This window comes from Lolium perenne, chromosome 4 (assembly GCF_019359855.2).
Source record: "Lolium perenne isolate Kyuss_39 chromosome 4, Kyuss_2.0, whole genome shotgun sequence".
Classification (NCBI taxonomy): Eukaryota; Viridiplantae; Streptophyta; class Magnoliopsida; order Poales; family Poaceae; genus Lolium; species Lolium perenne.
The window spans coordinates 161,667,020-161,689,335 of NC_067247.2; the positions used below are offsets into that span (position 1 = coordinate 161,667,020).

At 42.6% G+C, this 22,316-nt stretch overlaps 3 long non-coding RNA genes across 3 annotated transcripts; 1 reads left to right on the forward strand and 2 right to left on the reverse strand.

The window, feature by feature from the left end:
* Positions 1-6,514: 6,514 nt before the first annotated feature.
* LOC127348716 (uncharacterized) lies at positions 6,515-8,124 on the reverse strand. The gene is made up of 3 exons (XR_007879900.2): positions 7,468-8,124; positions 7,258-7,361; positions 6,515-7,135 (listed from the first exon to the last, which is right to left on the reverse strand). It is a non-coding gene; the product is annotated as an uncharacterized lncRNA (long non-coding RNA).
* Positions 8,125-8,399: 275 nt separating this feature from the next.
* Positions 8,400-21,177, forward strand: LOC127294359 (uncharacterized). The gene is made up of 2 exons (XR_011742966.1): positions 8,400-9,013; positions 10,066-21,177. It is a non-coding gene; the product is annotated as an uncharacterized lncRNA (long non-coding RNA).
* On the reverse strand, positions 13,517-19,015 carry LOC127294358 (uncharacterized). Its single transcript, XR_007846568.2, has 3 exons — positions 18,303-19,015; positions 17,781-17,926; positions 13,517-13,776 (listed from the first exon to the last, which is right to left on the reverse strand). It is a non-coding gene; the product is annotated as an uncharacterized lncRNA (long non-coding RNA).
* Positions 21,178-22,316: the final 1,139 nt, after the last annotated feature.

Genomic DNA, 22,316 nt, shown 5'->3' on the forward strand with positions numbered 1-22,316 from the left:
AAAATGTGTAGAATTTGAATATTCTATCAATATACGTGTTTGCATCTTGCATCATGCCATGATGTGATATTTTTGCATATCACATAATATATGACATATGAAATATGTGGGATACAATTTAACTGTTGTCCCGGTTCCATTTGAATTATGTAGAGCACCTCTACCACGTCTTTGCTATTGTAATCAAAATTTAATATTGATGGTAGAAAAACAACTTGAATATAATAATTGTTTGTCCGAACTTCGATTCCGCTTAATTTAGATAAGTTGCATTGTCATCGTTGCTTGTTGCCTCCGGGTGCTTTACTTACCGTTGCCTTCGGGTGCTTTACTTCCCGTTGCCTCCAGGTGTTTTACTTCCTATATCATAACTTGCCTGACGTTTAGCAAAGGGGTTGTTCATACTTGCTTAGCCATTGGCGCAAACCCTAGGTCCGTATCGAGTACGCCTGAACTTGCTAATGGGTAGCTTAGTAGGGTGGCCTCCCTTAAACTTGCTTGTAGAACTAGGTCCGGTCTGGTCGTGATACTCTGATCTTGCCTAGGTAGGTTTGATCGTGTGTATGAGTATATTTTTTATCACCTCTGTAGGGTAAATCTTTTCGAAAAGCCATGTTCGTGGCTATGGACGACTTGGAGTTGTTTAACTCGATCATAGAATACCGCATACTTGTTGCTAATATTTTCCTAATTAACTTGCGTAGAAATATTGCATTACTACAATCAATATCTAATAAATTTTCTCAAGCTAGAGTTGAGTGTCTTTACATTGCCTCTTCGCTATGAGTGAAGAGAATATGTGTATTTGACTGGGTTATGTTGTGCAGTATCTAGTTGCTAACCTTACACGCTCTCTTACCTTATTTGAGTAGATGGATATTGTAGGGTGTTTCTATTCGTTTTAGTGCATGTTTTGCTGCTGCTAGCCCACCATATAGTCCAGCAAGCACAACTTAGTTCTAGTCTCATGAGTATGTGTCTTGTTACGCACCCTCAGCTTTCTTCCTCTTTTGTCGGCAACCGCAACATGTATGAGATGATGACGCTACCGAGGTTACCCTTTCGGCTTGGCTTGAGCAGGGTTATGGACACCTTTTAGGACTTTTAGTCCAATTTTTACTTTTGTCCATACTCGAACATATTTGGTTTTCTATATGATTCAGATCTTCATATTGTATTTTTGTATTCTTAACTCGTTGTATTCGTTGATGCAATATATGTTTTTCTGTGGGTTCTGTCGTGAACTTGTTGTAACGATACTACATTATGAATAATTACATCCTCATCGCGTGCATATTTTCCACGTGTATGAGTTGTTAGTGGGTGTCTTTAAAATCAATACTGTACGAATTTTGGCGGGAACGTTGGAATCCACATTGTACCGGTCTTGGGGCGTCACAACAGGCAAGCTCCAGAGCCCATCGCTACCGGAAGACGAACTGCCAGTGCTTGGCATCCCACGTAGGGTGGCGCGCTGCGTGTCCTTTAACGCCTCCTTTTGGTGGTGGGTAGAGTGCCCACACCTTGTTGACCTTCAAATTGTGGGCCGAAGTCGTTCGTTGTTGTGCCACCGCTGCGGCATGGTTTACATTACCGTCCAGCGACATCGTCGGCCTCGCTAGCGTTTGCATCGGTGCAGTGCTTCAAGTGGCAAGAGAGGAGGCAACACCAGCTTATGTTCGGCGCTCCCACAATATCCGATTGGGGCCTGGCTGGTATGCTCTTAGGAGCAAGGAAAAATATTTTGTAAAGAGATAAAGTTCGGTACCCAACAAAATTGCCAAATTTCAGTAATTTCGAAAAATATTTCGGATTTTGGTATTTAAAATTTGAACAAAAAATATCCAAAATTTACATGAGATCTGCTCAATTTAAATTACTTAATTGTAGTTGCAGCTTTGGAGTATCTACGTGACCCACAGTGCATCTTTGGCTGGACCGAGGCTCAGAACAGGATACAAGCACGCACCAAAAGAATGGTCACATATTTTTAAAAATGTGCAGTCGGTTAAAATCTTGTGGACAAGAAATAGTCATGGACTCAATCGAGTCACATGCACGGTTGGTAAGTATAGTCCGTATATCTGATTTTTGATGTGTTAACAAATCAACCTAAATTTGTGTCGGTGTCATGATATTCTACCCTGTGAATTGTCCAGAATAACCCTCAAACCAACGGCAGGTATAGCATAATACTACTTTTTCATAGGACTAGTAAATTATACTGTAAAATAACTTATCAACATTTTTTTTGCGAACAAGCACTGATTATATTAAAGCCCATACGTTACAAGAAGACACCCCAGAAGGATAGAAATTACAAACAGGTCCTCCAGCAACACAGTGACGTCGGCGAGGAGCCAGACGCATCGATGGCGCGCCGCCCGCTGCATCTTCCAAGCCTTGGAACGAAGATGATCCCCTGTGGAAGGGAAGTCGTCGAAACTCGAACTCCGGGGAGCCTCCATCCAACGCCATGACAACAACGCCGGGCTTCAACATCAGCAACTTGAAGATCTTGATATGGATTTGCCGCTCCGAAATCCAGTTGGGGAAGGAACGCGCACGACGGTCACCCAGGACCGCGAGCACGGGAGGAAGACGCCTGCTTGATACCGTGGCTCCAGAGAGCGCCAACACCGGAGAGGAAGAAGACGACCCCAAAACACCCACCGCCGCCGCCTCCGTCTCCAGGACGCCGTCGGTGAGGAACCTACTCAAGCCTACACTATTTACACGACGAGATCCGGGGTTCTCCTACCCTCCCGGCGCCGGAGCTGCCGGCGGAGGGAAGGGGAACCAGCGAATGGCCGCCGGCGTATCAACATACGTATGCTGCACATGGCTTACACACACTGAGCTTGTAACAAACTCAACCGAACCCACGTTCTCATTCGTTTTCTCCCTGGAACCGATTAGCCGGTCTCATCAGGGCATGTACATTGGTTTAAACGGATTGTGTGTAATATTACTCAATGTTGTATATAGATAATGGTATAAAAGCATATATAATAATTTATCTAGAAACTATCTATTTTTAGCCATAACTATAAGTGAGTATAAATTACAGATATCTTTCATACAAAAATAAAAATGTATCTAAGCTCTCACTGTCAGAAGTCTACAGACTATCTCAGAACTTTAGAGACAATCTTTCTCTCTCTCCTCATTTTTTTCCTCCACATCATTAAAATCATCTATAACTACCTTTTACATACAACTAAATCATCATCATTGTGCAACTACAAATCCATATTTGCCATAGCTGTATCCCATTCATCATCTCCGGAAAACGGTCGCAGCAGCTAGCTAATGATCGGCAGTTAATTATGCTCTCCGCTACTGAACTGGCTAAGCAGTGGTTAGGAACCACTCATAACCTATGTGTGTGGGTGCTGATCAGTGAGACTAGACTAATCATTGACACTCTGGATGGTTGCCAATGCGGCACGATCAAGAACTCGTTGATTTAAAGGATTTTTGTAGACGAATTTTTTCTGTGGAGGCCATTTGATTCAAAGGATTGAACCGTTCAATTTTTTTATGAATTACTTTCCTATACTATAATCTCATAGGATTTCAAGCAAGAGGTTAGACCTCTTCGAAAAATTTCTATGTGTGTATGACAACCATGGTATATATCTCTACAGAAATTTCCTGTGTTTTTTGGGTTCTTTTGTGGTACCCTTAAATTAATTATGGCCATTAATTTCAGTCTATCCAATGGTCCAAATCAATTACCACAGTCTAAAACTGGAGTGGTATGTTACACTAGTTGAATGCCCGTGCGTTGCTACGGCTGTCAAAATTTTCTCCATCTACCTATATGCAAAATATATTTTTGGAGCAACATGTCTTTTCATGTAGAAAAGGGAAAACCACACACTATGCATAGCATGCATGGTTCTGAATGGAACATTCCAAAACCATCGCAAAGCAAGATCATGAACGCAAAAATCTGAATTAGCTGGGATAGGCGGCGCATAGACAAAGGGAAAGCTCGTTCCGCTGACAAATGTCCTCTTTGGCAATTGTTGCCACCTCGATGAACGTGAGCATACGACTAATGACAAACCAACGATTCCTTTTCTCCCCAAGCGTTCCAGAGAACATAGAGAAGACGACCGCTGGTTTCCCTTGCTCCTTCCTCGGATTCCCCTCGATGAGTTTGTCCCATCACTCTCCGATGCTTGGTAAGCTATGCATGTGCACTTGATGAGACTCCAAACGACCGTGGTGAAGAGGCAGTCTTTACATAAGTGCATCGTTGTTTTCTGGCCGTTTAGGCACATTTGGAAAATAGGGTAATGGGGACCAACCTCTTATAGCCACATATTAGGCGTCAACAACTTACCGTGGAGATCCAACCAAGCGAACATCTTGCATTTCGGCTTGGTAGATGCATTCCATATTTTCTGAGACAGGAAACAAGGGTGGCAAGCTAGGAATTACGCCGGGTACCCCGACTTGCGGTGTAGATTCCATCGTTGGTCAAAAACCAAGAGAATTCGGGGATCTCAGGAGCAAGCTGCATTGTATGAATGGTGTCCTAGACCTCAATGTAGTGCGACAACTGGACCGACGTGTTGAGACGCGCAATCAAACGAATCCAGTTATCCTCTTCAATCTCCTTTGCGATGCAGCGGTTCTTCCTAGTTGCAATCTTGAAAATATCATGGCCCCAAAGCCAATGGGGGCTTCCCGTATGTCATGCCAGAAGGAAGTTGTTTCTCCATTGCCGATAAAGACCTTGGTGGAAACCCTGAAGAGGGCCATGTCTGCGTCGTTGAGGGGAGCTCCGAGCCAACCCAAGGCCAACATGATCCATGCCAAGCATCCCGAGTCGTCCTAGGTTAGTGCAACAACTAACAATCGAGAATTGCCCAGCTCCTCCTTCAAGATGATGCTAGTATCTTTGTATGTGAACATAATGAATGCAAAGACACCTTTTTAGTCAATAATTTAATGACACCACCATCCAATTTCATATGTTTTTATTTCACATTGCTCTCTCTCCCACTCTCTTGTTATCTACGCCTTCTAAGTACAACATAACGAAAGATCGATTGAGGAGATATAGATAAATAGAAAAATGGTCACGGATTTAGGGCCATATATCTCTGAACACCTATCACAGATTTACGGTATATATAGGCTAAAATATATCTAGATTCATTGAACATGTGAGAAATATTTAGGGCCAGAGGGAGTAGTAGGTTTTAAACAAACACTATGTGCTTTTGGATTTTTATTTTCATCTCCTTCCCATGTTCCATGTATACGTGCCTCTACTTACTCATGGAAGATAACTGGCGCATACTTTCAAACCTAATTTTGTAGTTCTAACACATATGCTTGAGATGAGCATATATAATTGGCATACATAAACTGTTGTGATCAAATTTATATAAGATGGAAAGGTAGACACCTTACGAAATAACATATCAAGGGCAGTCCAAGCTCCAACATCATAGTGTGATGTTGTGACTTGAGCACAAACAAGAAATTATCTTACAATCAAATAGTTGTCAGGGCTTTGTCTTTCCAAATCGCAACATATATTAGAGAACCACGAGTTACACTCAATGTAATAAGGAAACAGCTTAAGATTTTAAAAAATAGTAACCGGATTACACGTAACAAAGATCAACACCAATGGGCTATGTTAATACGACAAGCCAATCAATAACCAGTCATTCTAGAAATGAAAAGGAAACCACCATCTTAATAAATAAGAATACAAATGCAATGTTAATCAGTTACATGAAAACCTTCTATCACGCAAACACAAATAGCTCTACGTAGAGAGAACAACACATCATGTCTTCTCTCATCAGAAGACTTCATGGCTTCTCTCTAATTAATCATTTCATGATTCAGCTATGATATCAAAAACTCATTTTAAGTTGAACAACTGAACCATCGCTCCTTACATGTTGTTGAGAACCACCATTTGAGCCTTCTGTAATATCGTCAAATCCTTTGCTCTTTTTTGTGACTGCATTTCTATTTTTAGGCGCTAATTTTCACCATGCGGCAGCCCCATATACATCGTGAGCTCACTCGATTAGAACTCAATGCAAGCACAACTTCCCTTTTTTGCTCGGAAGAATTCGCCTACGACTGAAAACAAATGTAATTTAACTTACAGAACACTGGGGATAAGAAGTACTAACAATGATTCTTTGATCTATCATAAAACATGCCTACTACTCTTCTTAGCATACGTATGGTGATGTATTTTGCAGATGATGCAAGGATATAAACCTTGGAGAATTTATAGCATATGCTATTACATACTACTATGTATTACCTATTATATATACCAGGTCATTTTTCATGATAAACAATAGATAATAATTAGTTTTACCCCTGACTAAGATCACTAAAAACTCTAAATACAATACTTCTAAGACAGGAGCGGATGTAGCCTTTATCATGATTGCATCTGTAGTGGAAAATAGAGTGGTACATGATAACTGAAAAAACAAGAGAAATGTCAGGTCTAGATGATGTCAAGCAGATTGTTTATCATTTTTATTTCAACAATAGTACCATAAGTTGCATCACCTTGTTTTCTCCAATAACATGATCTCTCTTTCTAACTGCCAAAAAAAACAGAAAGCACATACATAATGTTATAAGTTGATCATAAGGTGAGCACACATAAAACAATATAGATATAACAATAAAGTAAGCACGCCAGCCCATGGTAGCCAATCGGCTCTTAATTTTTTTCGGATAATGTCTGAATGGTCACGTACGTGCTCAAACAGAAATCTTACCTACAAAATCTCCCAGTGGTTGATTAACAGAAAAAGAAGCAAAATCATGTAGATCTTTATGTAGAAAGGACATTAAAATGTAGGTGTTCAGTGACATGACATGGGAAGTTTATATGGAAATTTGGAAGAGCTAGGTGGCGTGGTTGTCAATTGTTACGACAATATGTCATACGTCTATGCAAAGTTACTGAAGATAGTCAACCAACCAGCAACAACAAGCTCGTACACCATGCCTTATTATCTTGAGCAACATTTTGGGAAAAATAAAGTACAAGTATCTGCTCTGTATCTGCGGAGCCACGAAAGCTGTAGACGACTACACATCTGCCACAATCTTCTTTGTACGATGCCTGGCGTTCACAGGAAGATTAGAATCTCAGAATACAAACCAACAAGCAAGAAGTTATAGAGGCTTGCACCTACGACGAACATTAGATTAACATGGAACCAAATGGGAATTATTTATCTGTACCTTCATCTCCTAGACGTGCCTGGAGATCTTCTTGATCACCTTCTTATACTCCATCTCGGCCTCCTTTGCGAGCTGCAGGTGACTCTACGTATGCATCTGAAGTTCTGAACAACACACACACAATATTAGGTGATCCATTACATCGCATCGTATGATGCACTCAGGGGAAGAGATTGACGTGACGACGACCTGGAACTCATCGACGATCACCTTGGTGTGCTTGCAAGTGTGGGAGTGGAGGCCTCGAGGTCACGGACGTGGTCACCATGGAGCGCGTGGAGGCAGCGCTTAGGCGAGTTGGGGATTAACCAGGCGAGGCTCCACAGGTCGTCGATGATTGGGCATGGATACGGGGGTGGACGGAATCGAGCGGACATGGGACTCGTCGGCGTCTTGTTGTCAGCCCCGTCGGACCATGCCATGCCCACGCCGCCTCCTAGCATCTGCATCGACAACAACTCCTTGCGAGGAGGTGTGACGGAGACCACATTGAAGGCCCTACGGTGGCCAGCGATGGTAACGTGCGAGGAGGCGACGACGCCACGGTGGAGGCCCGACGACGGCAGATGCGAATGGAGCAAGAGAACGAGCTTGTAACTCCTATTATTCCAGATCGAGCGAGAGAAAAAATTGCCAGAAAGAACACGGTCAAACGCTGTGAAGAGTGAATGGAGAGGAAAGAAGATTCACATGTATAGGTAGGAAATACGGATAGTTTTGATTTCGTGATTGATTTTTAATTGATTGAGTAATTAGTGGGATATGTGCAAAATGGAAACTACTCCACATAAGGATATTTCTTTCCATCTGCGTTAGAGAAAGAAAGGCTGAGTGCAAGCATTAAAAGATTTTTGTCAAGTATTTTAATGCCCCAGGACAAGCATTAAAAGATTTTTGTCAAGTATTTTAATGCCCCCGGATTGATTGATACCGATGATTGTTTCCTAATTAGATCGGGCAAAGTGAAGACCATGCGATTAGATTGGACGGACGTGATGCTTCCAATGATGACCACCAAAGTGCGTTGAGTGTCAAACGACCAACTCCCATTTAATAGTAAAGATACCTCTGCAAATTTTCGCACCTTAGAAAAAAATAGAGACGGGCCCGGCCCAGTAGACGAGACCAGCCCAATAGGTTGGTCCAGCCCCAGATCTGCTAGCACTCGATCAGGGAATCATTGTACCGCGATGCTGGGGAGCTCCCGCCGCCGCTCTCTCCATTGCCCAACTCCGGCGCCACCGTCTCCTCGCTGGCTCGCCCCCGTCTTCTGTTCCAACACCAGAAGTTCATCGTCGATACGCAGCCGCCGCCGCACAGTCCCGACTGCATCCCAGACATCTGTGCGCATCACCGCGCCGGCCAGCGCCATCCTGTCCTCTTTGGCATCTCGTCGCCCTTACCGGTCTTCTCCGCTCGCGCGTCAACGGCGATGACCTGCTTCTCGTCGGCGTCCCCTCACCCCCCCCCCCCCCTCCGCCATCCCAGCAATACTGTCTCGGCGGCGGCGGCCTTGGCCCTTGGCCTCCGCGTGGATCGACGGCACCGTCCTCGTCGCTCGCCAAGGCGGCCAAGCCCACCACGCTGTTCCGGGACTGGTGCCTGGCTGTCATTGCGGCGCGCCGCCTGTGTCGTCTCGGCAGTGGTGCAGGAGGTGGTAGGAGGCCGACGAACTCCTTCCATTCAAGGTCAAATGGAAGGAGTCGATGGGAGGCGTTGCCTTCTCCGCGTGTATGGCTTCCATTGCGAGCTGCAGGTGCGTATGATTCTTGCTTCATGTCTGCAGACTCGATTGGCCATCCATTAATTCTGCAAACACAACTTGGTTTCTTCTTGTTTTCCTTTTTGCAATATCAGTTCTCCATTTTATTTCGTGAGAAAACAGCTACTCTGTGACATTATTAGTCTGAAACACAACTTGGAGTACTAGTGTTTGCTCACCTGTTCTGTCTTGTTAGTCTGAATCACTGTACTATTGGCTTTGCTGTTTTTCAACCTAAGAATCAACCGAACTTTTCAGTCCAGATTCGGTACCGAAATAATATCGTAGGATAGAGGATGAGTCGGAGAACAGTTGTAAAAAGCGCAAGTAGGGAACCAGCTCAACTGCAATGAACTGGGTAACCATTGATCGAGAAGTTAATTCTGTGAACACTTGTGTTTTCTTTAGAAACCATAAAAAATCATAAGCTGTTAACTGCTAGTTAGCCATTAAAGGGTGATTGGAATCGGTAGCATTGTTAATCATTATTATCATCTCTGAACCAAGTACAAGATGGAAGTCGATCATCCTGGAAATGGGATATTGTAGTCGTCAAAATTGATCAAAAAAATAATTCTGTAAGTCAGGTAGAATTGAGGGACTGACAAAGATATGGCTCCAACACTTTCCTCAAGAAGTTTCAAATACTATGTCCGTCGAGAGTACCCATGCTCTTGTTAGTGCCATTGTATAAACTGCACATTGCCTCTGATATCATATTACTAAGGTGAAGGCCTTTTTTTTCTCAATTAGCTGTGGACAATTATAGTTATGCAACTGTCTATTGTCCTCTTACTTGTGTCTGTCGTTTGGAAATCTATACTTTGTGCTTGAGTGTTTGCTTAAGGGTGTTGTTTTATTGCTTATTATTCAGTATTGTTGGTCACCATCAGGTATCAGTTATGCACTGAACTTATTCATGAAACCAACTCCCCTGTATAGTTATACAACTGCACTGTCTGAGTGTTTTAAAGCTGCTTTTATCCCTCTGGAGCATACAAAGTAGATTAACGTGATTGCACTTTAACTGGACTCTTTTCTTTCAGGAACAACCTCAAGAAGCTGACCTACGACGAGCGGAAGGCCAGTCTTTATCCAATGCAGGTCCACTATAAGTTTCTGGTTCATCAGTCAAGCATGTTGTTAAGCAAGCTGAAGGTATATAGACTGACGAAGATAGTTGTACTGCTCCTAAGGCTACATCACCCAGGTAAACACTTCTCTCTGTTTATGATGTTTATTTTCGTTTCGGTATGAATTGCCAACTACGACGACTGACTGTAATAATGTGAGCATAAATGATTATGGTTTGTGGGATATAATGATAGCTGAACTATAATGTGTTCTACTCAGGTTTAGCCCTTCTAATAAGGATATGAAAACCATATATCCACATACAATTCCTGTTGTTTCTTATCAGCAGGATAGATCAATATAAGGCGTACTGTTTGACTGGTCACTGAAACTACTCCTTGACTGAAACTAAGAGTTTTTTTCTCGACCCCCTTGGCTGAGTTAATTAAGATATAAATTCAGATTGACTGAAACTAGCTCCCTCGACCCAAAGATCGCCCGCGATGGAGGACATAGCCGACCTGGTGGCGGCGTCTCTCGCTGGCGATCCAAGATCGATTCGACCCTGTGGCGGCATTGCTCGCCGGCTCCGACGCAGACAGGGTGCGTTGCCGGCGGCGGTCGCCCTTGACCAGAGACGGGTGTCGTTTCTCACGATAGATCTTAGAACTGGGCCCTAAACTTTGTTATCCAACTGTTGGACCGGGCCAAACACTGCTAACTTTACTTTTTTTTTTCTATTATCTACATTTTCTGGATTGTTGGGCCTAATCTAAATCGGTTAATCCTGACCCTTCCTCAAATCATACCTCTCTCCTCCCTAGGAGTGGTATAAGGTACTGTAAAAGAGGCCTTTTTATATGGTGCAACCAAACGAGTGTGCATATATAGAACATGGGGGCATGTGAACCTACTTTTTGAAAAGTTCCGTTTGTGATATCAAAACGTGTTTTAAAAATCGAAACACAAAATAATTTCCCAGATGATCTCAAATATGTGCCCTGGACCTGAGTTTCGTGACGAAAAAACTTTTTATTTTGTCTCGGCAAAAAAGTGAAATTTTGCAGGGATATATAGCAGTATATATGTGACTTATTTTGTCTTTTTTAGATTCTGAAATAAAAAAGTAGTTTCTCCGCAAAAACTTTCTACGCATACATGAAACATGCGTACGTACTCGGATATTTTTATTTCAGAAACTTTTAACATTTGGAAAATGCATTTCCAACTAGGGTTCACATGCACCCATGTTCAAATCGGACTTTTCCGCAACCAAACAACTTATGTAACTAATTTCTACACTTCTTTTATTCTTGTAGGATTTCACATGTCATGCTATTTCTGCCTTTTTGTATGCATGTGCTTTTGAATTCCTTTGAATCAAAGAGGTCCTAATTCTTTCTATCTGTAGCGGACTCTCGAATAAGGTTCTGGATTGGCTCAACCATGCTAGTTCAAGGCCATGCGAATTTTCTAATTCATCTATAAAAGGATGTCAGATATTTTTCTAAATTCGGATATATCTTACGTCGTGCTTTTGTGGATAGAGGTAATACATTAATTTTGAGAGCGTGATATGAACTGGCGGTCATATTGATACTAGCATTTAATGGCGCGGCGGCACGCCGCGCCTATGTAGTAACTGCGAGCTGAAAAACAAAGGATATTTCGTGGTATGTTATACTTGTGAGGCGTTGTTAGGAAATTATACTTTAACATGGAGAAACTGTTTAACACATGGAGAGGGATGCAGCCTAGTAAAATTGTCATTCGTGTACGCACAAGTAAAGAGGACACTGCAACTGTGCAAAATTTCTCCCTCTGTACACACGAAATCGTACAGAACTGGAAAATTATCTATCCTAATTGTCATAAAAAATGGTTCCTATAGTGTATACCACTGACAATAATTGCAGAGTTCCTATCTTGTCATGCTAAACCAAAATAAAAGAACGCCAAGAACAAATTGCTAGGTCATTTGGTTCGTGTCTCCAGCTCTGAAAATAAGAGTTCATATACTTCGTAAAATCCTCAGCGGGAAGGTAACTGCATCCATTTAAGAATTGGATGGTTCGTGTCTCCAGCTTTGAAATTAAGAGTTAGTATACTTCGTGAAATCCTCAGCTAGTTGCCTTAGTTGATATAATTCAAAAATCGTAGCTGACCATTTCAGCTAATGATTTGTCAAAATGGAAAGTCCAACACGAAACTAAGCATCATAAACCTCTCAATAAAATACAAAAACTAACCCTATATCAGGATAAGAATGAATTCAGTAACTAACTCTATTTTATTTCTTTATGAAAGAAAAACTCTAGATCAGTCATTTTTACACACAGATGTTGTACCGCAATCATGTTTCTATGACTTACATAGAGCTTTCTTGCATTATAGCATTTGCGTCCTCTAGATTATTATTGATGTGTAACTAATAGTGGAGTGGACAGAAATTGGCGATGCCTCTTTTTTCTCTGCAAATGATGGACACAACTTTTTTTTGGAATACACATCGAAGTTTGTCATTTGCATTAGAAGAAAGCGCTAAGTAGTGCAAAGTACAGCTCTGAAAGCAGCATCAAAAAATAAAAGAAAAAAACTGAAGCAAAAATGCCTATGCTAGGCCATGTAGAATCTGATTCGTGTCCAGTGTCCAGTTGGTCATCGGATTCGCACGTTATGCATCCCTGCACGCATCAAAGAAAAGAATGTCCAGACCAGAGCTTAAAGCGGTGTCTGCCCCCAAACACCCCCATGGCTGCATGACCAATACCCCGAAAGCATCGTCCCACAACTTCGGATCATGTCGTCCTAGAGCTGAGTAGTCTGGCTTCATGTTTTCATCACATGATCATAGATTGCGGGATTTGCTAGTTCTCAGTTAAATGAGAACTAACTTCGTGCTCAGTTAAGTTCTACACCATTTAATTTACATCGTGATTTGTTCTAGTCGTAAATTAGAACATGAGTTGCAACTGAAATTTAACGACTTTATCTGACTGAGAATGAAGTTAGTTTAGTCACACCCATAGATTGCCGGTAGAGGTTCGGGTCAAGACCATCGATGTTCCTGCCCACGTGTGCTTGTAGAATTGCCTGCTAGACGTAAGAAATATAACTAATGTACCATTTTTCCGATGGTACCAGATAAACTGATTGAGAAAAGCTGAAGAGGGACAAGGAACAACTTTATTTCTTGGATGGATCAAGAATTTACAAATGAACTTGTATGGAAACTGATGTCTCTTCGGTGCTGAGTGTCGACCTTGGTCCTCGCGCTGCCATTAGAATAACGGTAACCACTGAGTCAAGATGATATGACCGAAGGTGCAAGAGTTGAAAGTAGAGTAGCTTAGCATAGTTGAAACTTGTAATGTTCAGAAGTCGATATGATGTTGTAATGAGCTGAAAAATTCAGTCGATAAATAAGCATTCATGGAGTCGATGTAAAAAGATCGAAATCGTTGCTTATGCAACATATCTAGCGAATGTGAAGAACCGTTCCCTAGTAAAATAAATGAGATAACCCTCAGACCCTTCATAGCTTGTTGAAATTTGTGCTTTCTTTCTTCCGCTGATCTCTCTAAACCTTCTCCGCAGCTTGTTATAAGCAGTTCTTGAGAACTCCGTATAGAATTTGACGTAGCTCATTTATAAGGCCAAATATGTCAATTTGACCACCTGAACTGAAATCCAGAAAAGAAACTTTTTCAGACAAAAACGAATGTAGATAGTGAAACAATATAAATCTGAAGGCCAGGTAAATCACATATACTTACAAAATCAATGGAAGAAGGGATCAGGGTATCCTACTCTCCTAGCCATGCTTATGCTAGGCAGAAGAAAAGGTAGCATATGTAACTGAATGGTAGAGTTACATCAAAATCTATGTATTTCAGCACCGAAGAAACGTTTCATCCCCTTTGTCATTGGCTTCAAAACTCCAATCTATATATGTTGTTCTGCAAACTAAAATACATAAAGAATGTCCATGCCACTTTCAATCTTGCTGGACAAAGAAAACACTTATTATAGGAAGGCAAAGATCAAATATGCTATTACAAAACCGAATCTATATCTACAATACCTATCCAGATGATCCGGTCATACAACTGCAGTTTCTAAATAGAAAACATTACCTGCAGTTTAGTCTTAGCACGTCTAAATAAAAGAACTCTAATAGGCATTAGAACACCCTTACAAACTTTTGACCTGAACAACAGTCTGAAGAAAGTATATAGTCATGCTTGCAACCAATGGCTTATGGATAGACACTTTGGAGAAGCATAAACTCTGTATCTGGAGAAACATATAACTCTATTTCTGTATCTCTCCTTATATTATGAAGTCAGCAAATAATTTCCCAAACCCGGCCATGTACAATGATAACATTTTAACTCATACCGACATATGCTTCAATGATACCACCGTTAGAAAACAAGAAACTACATGATTCGGCATTCACCTAAATCTGAACATAGATTTCCTCCAAGCAAAAGGTGAAAATTAAATTTCCATCTTTGACCCCAATTTCCCGCTGTAATCAACAACCTGCAAGGGCTGGCGTTGGAGTAACTCACCCCAGTCCATGACAACAGTGGTGGCATGGCAGCCACCAGTGGTGAGGAGACATGTGTATGCAAAGGCGCCTCAATCGCACGCGGAACAGGAGGAAGAGAATATTGAACAGAGTGCGGCCACGGCTCTACTCACAACCTGGAGACCTATCATGCCACAAACACAGCATTGCTGGAAGGGCTAGACCACCTACCACGAACGTGAGACGCAATGGCAGCTCTGTTCATGGTGGACTGCCCCGCTTGACTATATTTTGAGAACACTAACATATTGATCATTCTACGAACAACGCTAGGACCTGAACATAAACTGGTATGTGGGCGAACCCCTTTATTTCTACATACGGCCAAAAATGTTCAGGGCAAACATACACATGGTGACCAAATACTTGCAAGGAAACTTGAGAACGGAAGACAAATAAAATGCAATCAAACTTGAGATAAAAATATAGATTTGACCCAAGTATTTTGATCTGATTGCAAATCAAAGTTGTCAAGTAAAATGCAATCAGAACATAGGTTCGTCCATTAACCATTGAACCCATATGCTAAAACATAAATAATGCAATCGATCATATGAAAAAGAACCACTAATGTGCCAAAAAATGACTACTTGGCTGTTAATTTAGAAATTCAAATACAGTAAATCCATCACTCTAAAGTAAAATATACCGTAATCCATTATGCGAGTATAAAGAAACCTAATTTTCCTAACACAGTGTACCTAACTGTTCGAATTGATTCAATACCAAGACTGAAATATGGAGAAAATGTATGTCAGCACAATTTCTAAGGACTAAGGCAAATCTCATGATAGGAATATAAGTTCTGTGTGAAATAGCAATGACCGTAGGAAATGGAAAGTTTCAGGAGGCTAAACATGATGGTGTACTGCACATCAAGTTGACATGGAGAAAACTATGTATTATGTTTCCTAGTTTCAAATATATAAGGAAACTGGACCAATATACGATGACATAAACAACAATCCATAGGAACTTACTTTGTAGGCCAAGAACAAAAAAAATAGTTGGCTTTTCAAGAATCGTGTCTAGATCAATTATAAAACATTGTAGTAGCTCCTTCCTGCAGTTATTTTGATCTTACAGAATTCTTCAGGTGCCATTCTAATTATTACCACAGAACCGAAACATCAAAGAGGTAGGAGATGAACATATCAGAGGCATAAGTACCCATAGCACAATGCCCGATTCGAGCACATATCCTAAATGTAACTGGCTGTCTATGGTCGATACTGCTTTGGTGACATGAATCTTGAACTTGCAGCGCTTACCCAATGTAGGTGTATGTATAATTTTACAAAAGGGATGAAGCATAGAAACAGCTGGTTGAAACATACTCAGTAAGTTTGTGCACCGTACCATAATTTCATTTGGTTAGAAAGTTTTGTGCACCGTACCATAATTTCATTGGGTTCGAAAGCTCCTACTGAAGCGATGGCTATCTCGATTTGCTCTTCTTTGAACTGGCTGGCACTTTTGTCACTCTCTATGGTGGGTTATGTTTTTTGTAATGCGTGTGTATGGGCACGTGAGCTCGTGTATCTACATCACATCGATTAGTAAACCCAGTGGTCAAATTCTTACCTTTCTCTAATAGGAGCAAATTCCAGAACAGGCATGGTTATATACCATCTGGTCACAACATTTTCTGCCAAAAAAATTCTGGTCACTGAAGTGGCCTTGAATGCCAGAATTCGTATGGGATTTAGAAGTCGCAGTCCTTAATTATATTATCATTCTGTTCATGTAAGGGATTGTTTTGCTGAAGAAGTGAAGAACCAATGGTACTTACCTAACAACTGACTAACTGTCAGTCCAACGAATGCTGCTATCAATTGTTCGTCCATCAATACTCTCTGTAGGCCAAAGGCGTCGAATGCCTCAACGTGTGCTCCCAAGATAGTGATGATGGCGCCCTGGTTGCATTACATTTGTTTGTTGTTTGGTACTATACAAATACATGAATTGGCGATAACAAATGTTTCCTAAAATAGGGATGAGGTAATACATCCCATCGACGATGTAAACATGTCTTTTCTGCTGGTGATTTGCTCTACAAGGGGCCGGCATGGCTTTACTTACAATAACCACCCGCAAACGAAATATGTAATTCCAGATAACAATCTTTTATTTTTCCATACATGGCCATGAGGGTATATTTAAGTCAATGATGCAGTTTCTAACCAGCGCTCGGATCTATGCGTTCTTGTCGCACTGAAAAGGAAATTCATTGTAGGCAAACATTTGAATGTGGTTGGGGTAAATTTTATTTTACCATTGTTCTTTGGGTAAAGCAAATTCACAGCACGGGTGGTCAGTTGATCTGCATGTCTTTTTCCGTCATATTGGTTGAATGTTCAATTTGTATACGCTGACCCTCTTTTAGCCGATCTCTTGACATATCCCCTTGGTTCCCTGGTACCCTAAACCCTAAAGGATGGTTATTTTCCTTGCAGGAAATTATGGCTAATCTAAAAGTAACTGTAATTTGTTGCAGCATAACAACATGCATCTTGGTTCCAAGAAAAAGTTCACACGTTGTTTAGTGGGAGAAAATCAACCACTCAGACAGCCGGAAGGGAGTGCCATATATGGATCAAAATGCTAGACATTTCTGTTCATATTCATAGCTATACCAAAAGGTTGAACTAATCAAACAAAAGGAAGAGAAAAGCCATATGGAAGCTAAAATTCCATGCATTTTCTTCACAGGTTTTGTAGAATGATTCAAACACGTAGTGTGTAGTTGGACCAGACAAATGTGTGCTGAACAACTCGAAATGAAGAAGCCGAAAGGTGATACACGAACTGAATATTAGGGAAGTAAGGAAAACAGCATGAGTGAAAGATGTTACTAACAATTATTAGAGCCAATTCCTTTTGCCAGCAAACCATGTTGCCTACGGGGAAAAATAGATAGAACCTGATTGTGGCATTATGAGCTGATCGTAATGGAGAAATAGGATAGCCACTTGTAGGATCATAACGGAGAAATCGGCTAGCTACTTGCAGGGTTCTTTTCATATCACTTGTCCTGTAATGTGATGAAACTGAAAGTGAGAATTTATATGACAGCAATACATTGTTTACCTGATGGATTGACGACAACAAAATCAAGCTCACATAATGCGCAAGCATCAGTGCTCCTGAATTCCCATATCCTAGCCAGCCGCACAAATTAAGACATGTGGGATACATCTTTCAAAAGAGATCGTTCCATCGTTCTGCTCTTGATCCTGCATAAGAAATAACTGAGTGTTATTTCCTTGGCGAATCTCTCAGTGGAGACGATACGCTTCATCTAAATCTGGAGGAGCTCCTACACCGAGTCTTACTTGTGTTCAGATTTCAGAACAGGGGAATCCATATCAATCATCAAACTGAGGAAAGAAACAACTAAGCATACATCTACATCAATCATCATACATCAGCTGATCAGCAAGCAGACCACAAAAATGCCCAATTACACATTCTAATCAAAACAGAACCAAGTGGCTCATAAAAAAATTGTGGCTCGATCGGTGCATGACTGTGAACTGTGAACACTTCATAACAGATGCAAGGGAGGAAAATCAAACTCAGGAAAGGTGCTATCGTGAATTTCGTGTGAACCTGAAGTTGTTCCGTTGCATAGGAAAAAAGAGAGGATCAGAGGAGGCGAGTCCTCAAACAGCAATCCCTGCGCTCCCTAAAGCCACCGATGTTGCGTCCCCTACAGGCACCGTTGTAGTGCTCTGCATCCTTTGCCGCTGACTCCACGGTCGCCAGCTCCCTAGTCGTTACCGCCGCGACCAGCAACTCAGGGTTGTGGTCACGCCACGCCACCATGAGTCGTTTGAGAGAGAGGCAAGATGAGATAAGGTAGATGGATTCACCTTCCTACACGCCGATGTCGCGTACGCCGCCATCACGCGCCGTGAACCCCCGTCGCATCTGCTCGAGCCCACTCGTGCCCTTGAAGCGGCACCACCACGCGCCCTTAACGCAGGAGGAGCGTCTCGGCGGGGCAGACGTGCGGCGACCCTAGCCATCCCCTCCGCTCCACGGACACTTGACCGCTGCATCCTGCGCCGCGGAGCTGCTAATTCTCCGTTCTCGGGCGCACCACGACCCGCCGACTCCCTGCCGCCAGCCCGCCGGACGCCGCTGCACAAGCCCACCGGATGCAACCGCCAACCCCCCGCCGAGAGATTGCTAGTGGTGGCTAGGGCCAAGGAGCTGGAGCGGGACGCCACCGGTCGAGATTGCCTGGAGGTTTGGAGAAGGGGAATGAGGTGCGGGAGAAATCGAGAAACCTGAGGAGAGAAAGACGAAGAGGACTCTTGAAGAAATACCACGGTAGCAAAAAAAAAAAAAAAAAGCTTAGTCAAAGCGGTGCCACTGCCACGGGAGCTAAAGATATAGGGGCTGTTTGGTTCATGCCCAGAGCAGCCACGCCAAATCAAGGGCGAGCCAATATTTTGGCGAAGGATCCGCTCGCCTCTGTTTCGCCCGCGCGTGGGCGTGAATACTATACTAGCGAGCAGCATTCGTCCAATATTTTGGCGTGGTTCTCTTGGCTGGGCTTCAATCCAAATGGTAGCCTATGTTTTCAGTCAACCCCAAAATATTGGTAGGGCAATCATCGGCAACAATCCAAACAGACCCATAGCCACACCACCGAACCACCCAAAGAGCCACGCGTTGGCAAGAAATCAAACTTTTGTCTACCACCAAAATCGCTAGGCAGCACCAAAACTGCACACCGGAAAAGACGGAGGGAACTAACCACAACAATAGCCATACGTGTCAGCACAGCAATAACTCACAAATGGGGCTCAAAATTCTTACAAAAAAGATGTTTGTTCCCAAATAATATAGTAGTTATGTGTGACATAACATGCAATTTAGCCGTTCTAAAGTTTTTTGTCCGCTTTTTAGAAGGCCGTTGCTTTGGGGATGGTTTTCACCACGAAGCGCAGGAAGGTGCCGGTCGGGCGGGTTCTGCATCATGGGAGCCTATCAATGGTGGTGACAACAAGGGGTCCTTGCTATGCGCTCTATCCAAATGCTTATCAATGATGCTAATGCTTCGTTGTCATGTGTGGGATCAGGTCCATCACCACCGCCCACTGATCTGCGACCGACACAAACAAACCACACCTTTGACCTCGCCTTTGCTGCCGGTGGTGGTAACCATGAGGAAGGGAGGAGACATGGAGAGGGAAATGAAAGCGCAAGTGAGAGAGAGCGTACCCTTGCGCGATGAGCTCGACCTCGGTATATTCGGAAGGTCGTGATTTCAGGTGAACGTGCCAGAGAGTGAACATGAAATCCTAAATCATTCTACATTTTGGAACAGAGGAAGTACCATATAAACAAGGATAAAATTATCAAATTGCAAAGTAAATAGGACAGAATAATAAAATCCCCCAACACCCATAACCGATATATTGGTGACCTTTAGTACCTCCCCTTCTCTCCCGTCTAGGTCCCCCACCCACTAGGAAGACTATGCATTGGCGGGTATCAGGCGGCAAGCCCTGCAGCTCGAATGGCGGGTATCATTGGCGGATATATTGGTGACCTTTAGTACCTCCCCTTCTCTTCTGGCCGTGGCGTGGCTTGAAGCGGCATAAGAGGGGCCCAACGTAAGGCAGAGTGGTAGCTGCTCTGGCCGCACGAACAAGTGTGACACGGAAGAGGAAATTTGGGGCTATATGAGGATCTGGACGCATAGGAAGAACCAAGGGGCGATGTAATTTGGGAAGAGGATGCCACTCGTTGATACGTCCATTTTGCATCACTATTTTATATCATAATTTACTGTTATTCATTGATATATTTCATATTTAGAGATGATACTTATGTTATTTCACCTATTTTGCATGTTTCATGATTATTGGAGAATCACTCACCGGAGTCAGGATTTTGCTGGAAAAAGCACCGTCAGAATGCAATATTTCTGAAGATCAACAATTGACGGAAATTACACCGAAGGTCTTATTTCTGTAGAAGAAGGAGCCAGCCAAAAGGAGGGACCGAGGAGGGCCGCCATGGCCCCCCATAGGCCGGCGCGGGCTCCACCCTGGCCGCGCCGCCTTGTGGGGAGGGGGCCCACAGCCCCCCTCGGTCGCCTCTCCTTCGCGTACTTCTTCTACCCGAAAACCTAAGGTGCTGGGAATAATCGCGAAGAGTCACAGCCGCCTCTGCGGGGCGGAAAACACCAGAGAGAAAAGAGCTCTCCGGCAGGCTGAAGTCCGTCGGGGAAATTCCCTCCCGGAGGGGGAAATCGACGCCATCGTCATCGCCATCGTGCTGGACTTCATTGGGATCATCATCACCATCATCTCCACCACCGTCACCGTCATCTCCACCGCTGCACCTCGTCACCGCTGTAACATCTAGGGTTGAATCTTGATTGTTTCATAGGGGAAACTCTCCCGGTATTGATTACTCCTTGTTATTGATGCTATTGAGTGAAACCATTGAACCAAGGTTTATGTTCAGATTGTTATTCATCATCATATCACCTCTGATCATGTTCCATATGATGTCTCGTGAGTAGTTCGTTTAGTTCTTGAGGACATGGGTGAAGTCTAAATGTTAGTAGTGAATTATGTTGAGTAATATTCAATGGTTTGATATTTAATTTGTGGTGTTATTCTTCTAGTGGTGTCATGTGAACGTCGACTACATGATACTTCACCTTTATGGGCCTAGGGGAATACATCTTGTATTCGTTTGCTAATTCTCGGGTTGCTTGGGAGTGACAAAGAACTTTGAACCCCCGTTGGTATATCGATGCGGGAGGGATAGCGGGATCTCGTAGCTTAAGGTTTGTGGTTAGATTTATCTTAATTACTTTCTTGTATTTGCGGATGCTTGCAAGGGGTATAATCACAAGTATGTATTAGTCCTAGGAAGGGCGGTGCATTAGCATAGGTTCACCCACACAACACTTATCAAAACAATGAAGATTAATCAACTATATGAAGCGAAATCACTAGACTAAATTCCCGTGTGTCCTCAAGAACGTTTGGTCATCATAAGTAAACAAACCGGCTTGTCCTTTGTGTTAAAAAGGATTGGGCCACTCGCTGCAATTATTACTCTCGCATTTTACTTACTTGTACTTTATTTATCTGCTATATCAAAACCCCCTGAATACTTGTCTGTGAGCATTTACAGTGAATCCTTCATCGAAACCGCTTGTCAACACCTTCTGCTCCTTGTTGGGTTCGACACTCTTATTTATCGAAAGTACTACGATACACCCCCTATACTTGTGGGTCATCAAGACTATTTTCTGGCGCCGTTACCGGGGAGTGAAGCACTATTGGTAAGTGGAATTGGTAAGGGAAACTTTTACTGTACGTGCTGATTTTATTTCTGCCTGCTGCTATAATTAATTATGGAGAGATCTTCTCTTGAATTTCTATTTGGGAAATCTACTACTACTGCAAAGGTAGTGGATGAGGCGCCAGGTGAGAAAGAGTTTCCATATAAAATACCTATGAAAATTATTGAACGTGTTGTGGATAACCGCTATGAAGGGGATGGAAATGTCCATCCTGGAGATCATTTACTGTTTTTACATGAATTATGCGGGTTATTCAAGTGTGCAGGTATTGCTATGGATGAAGA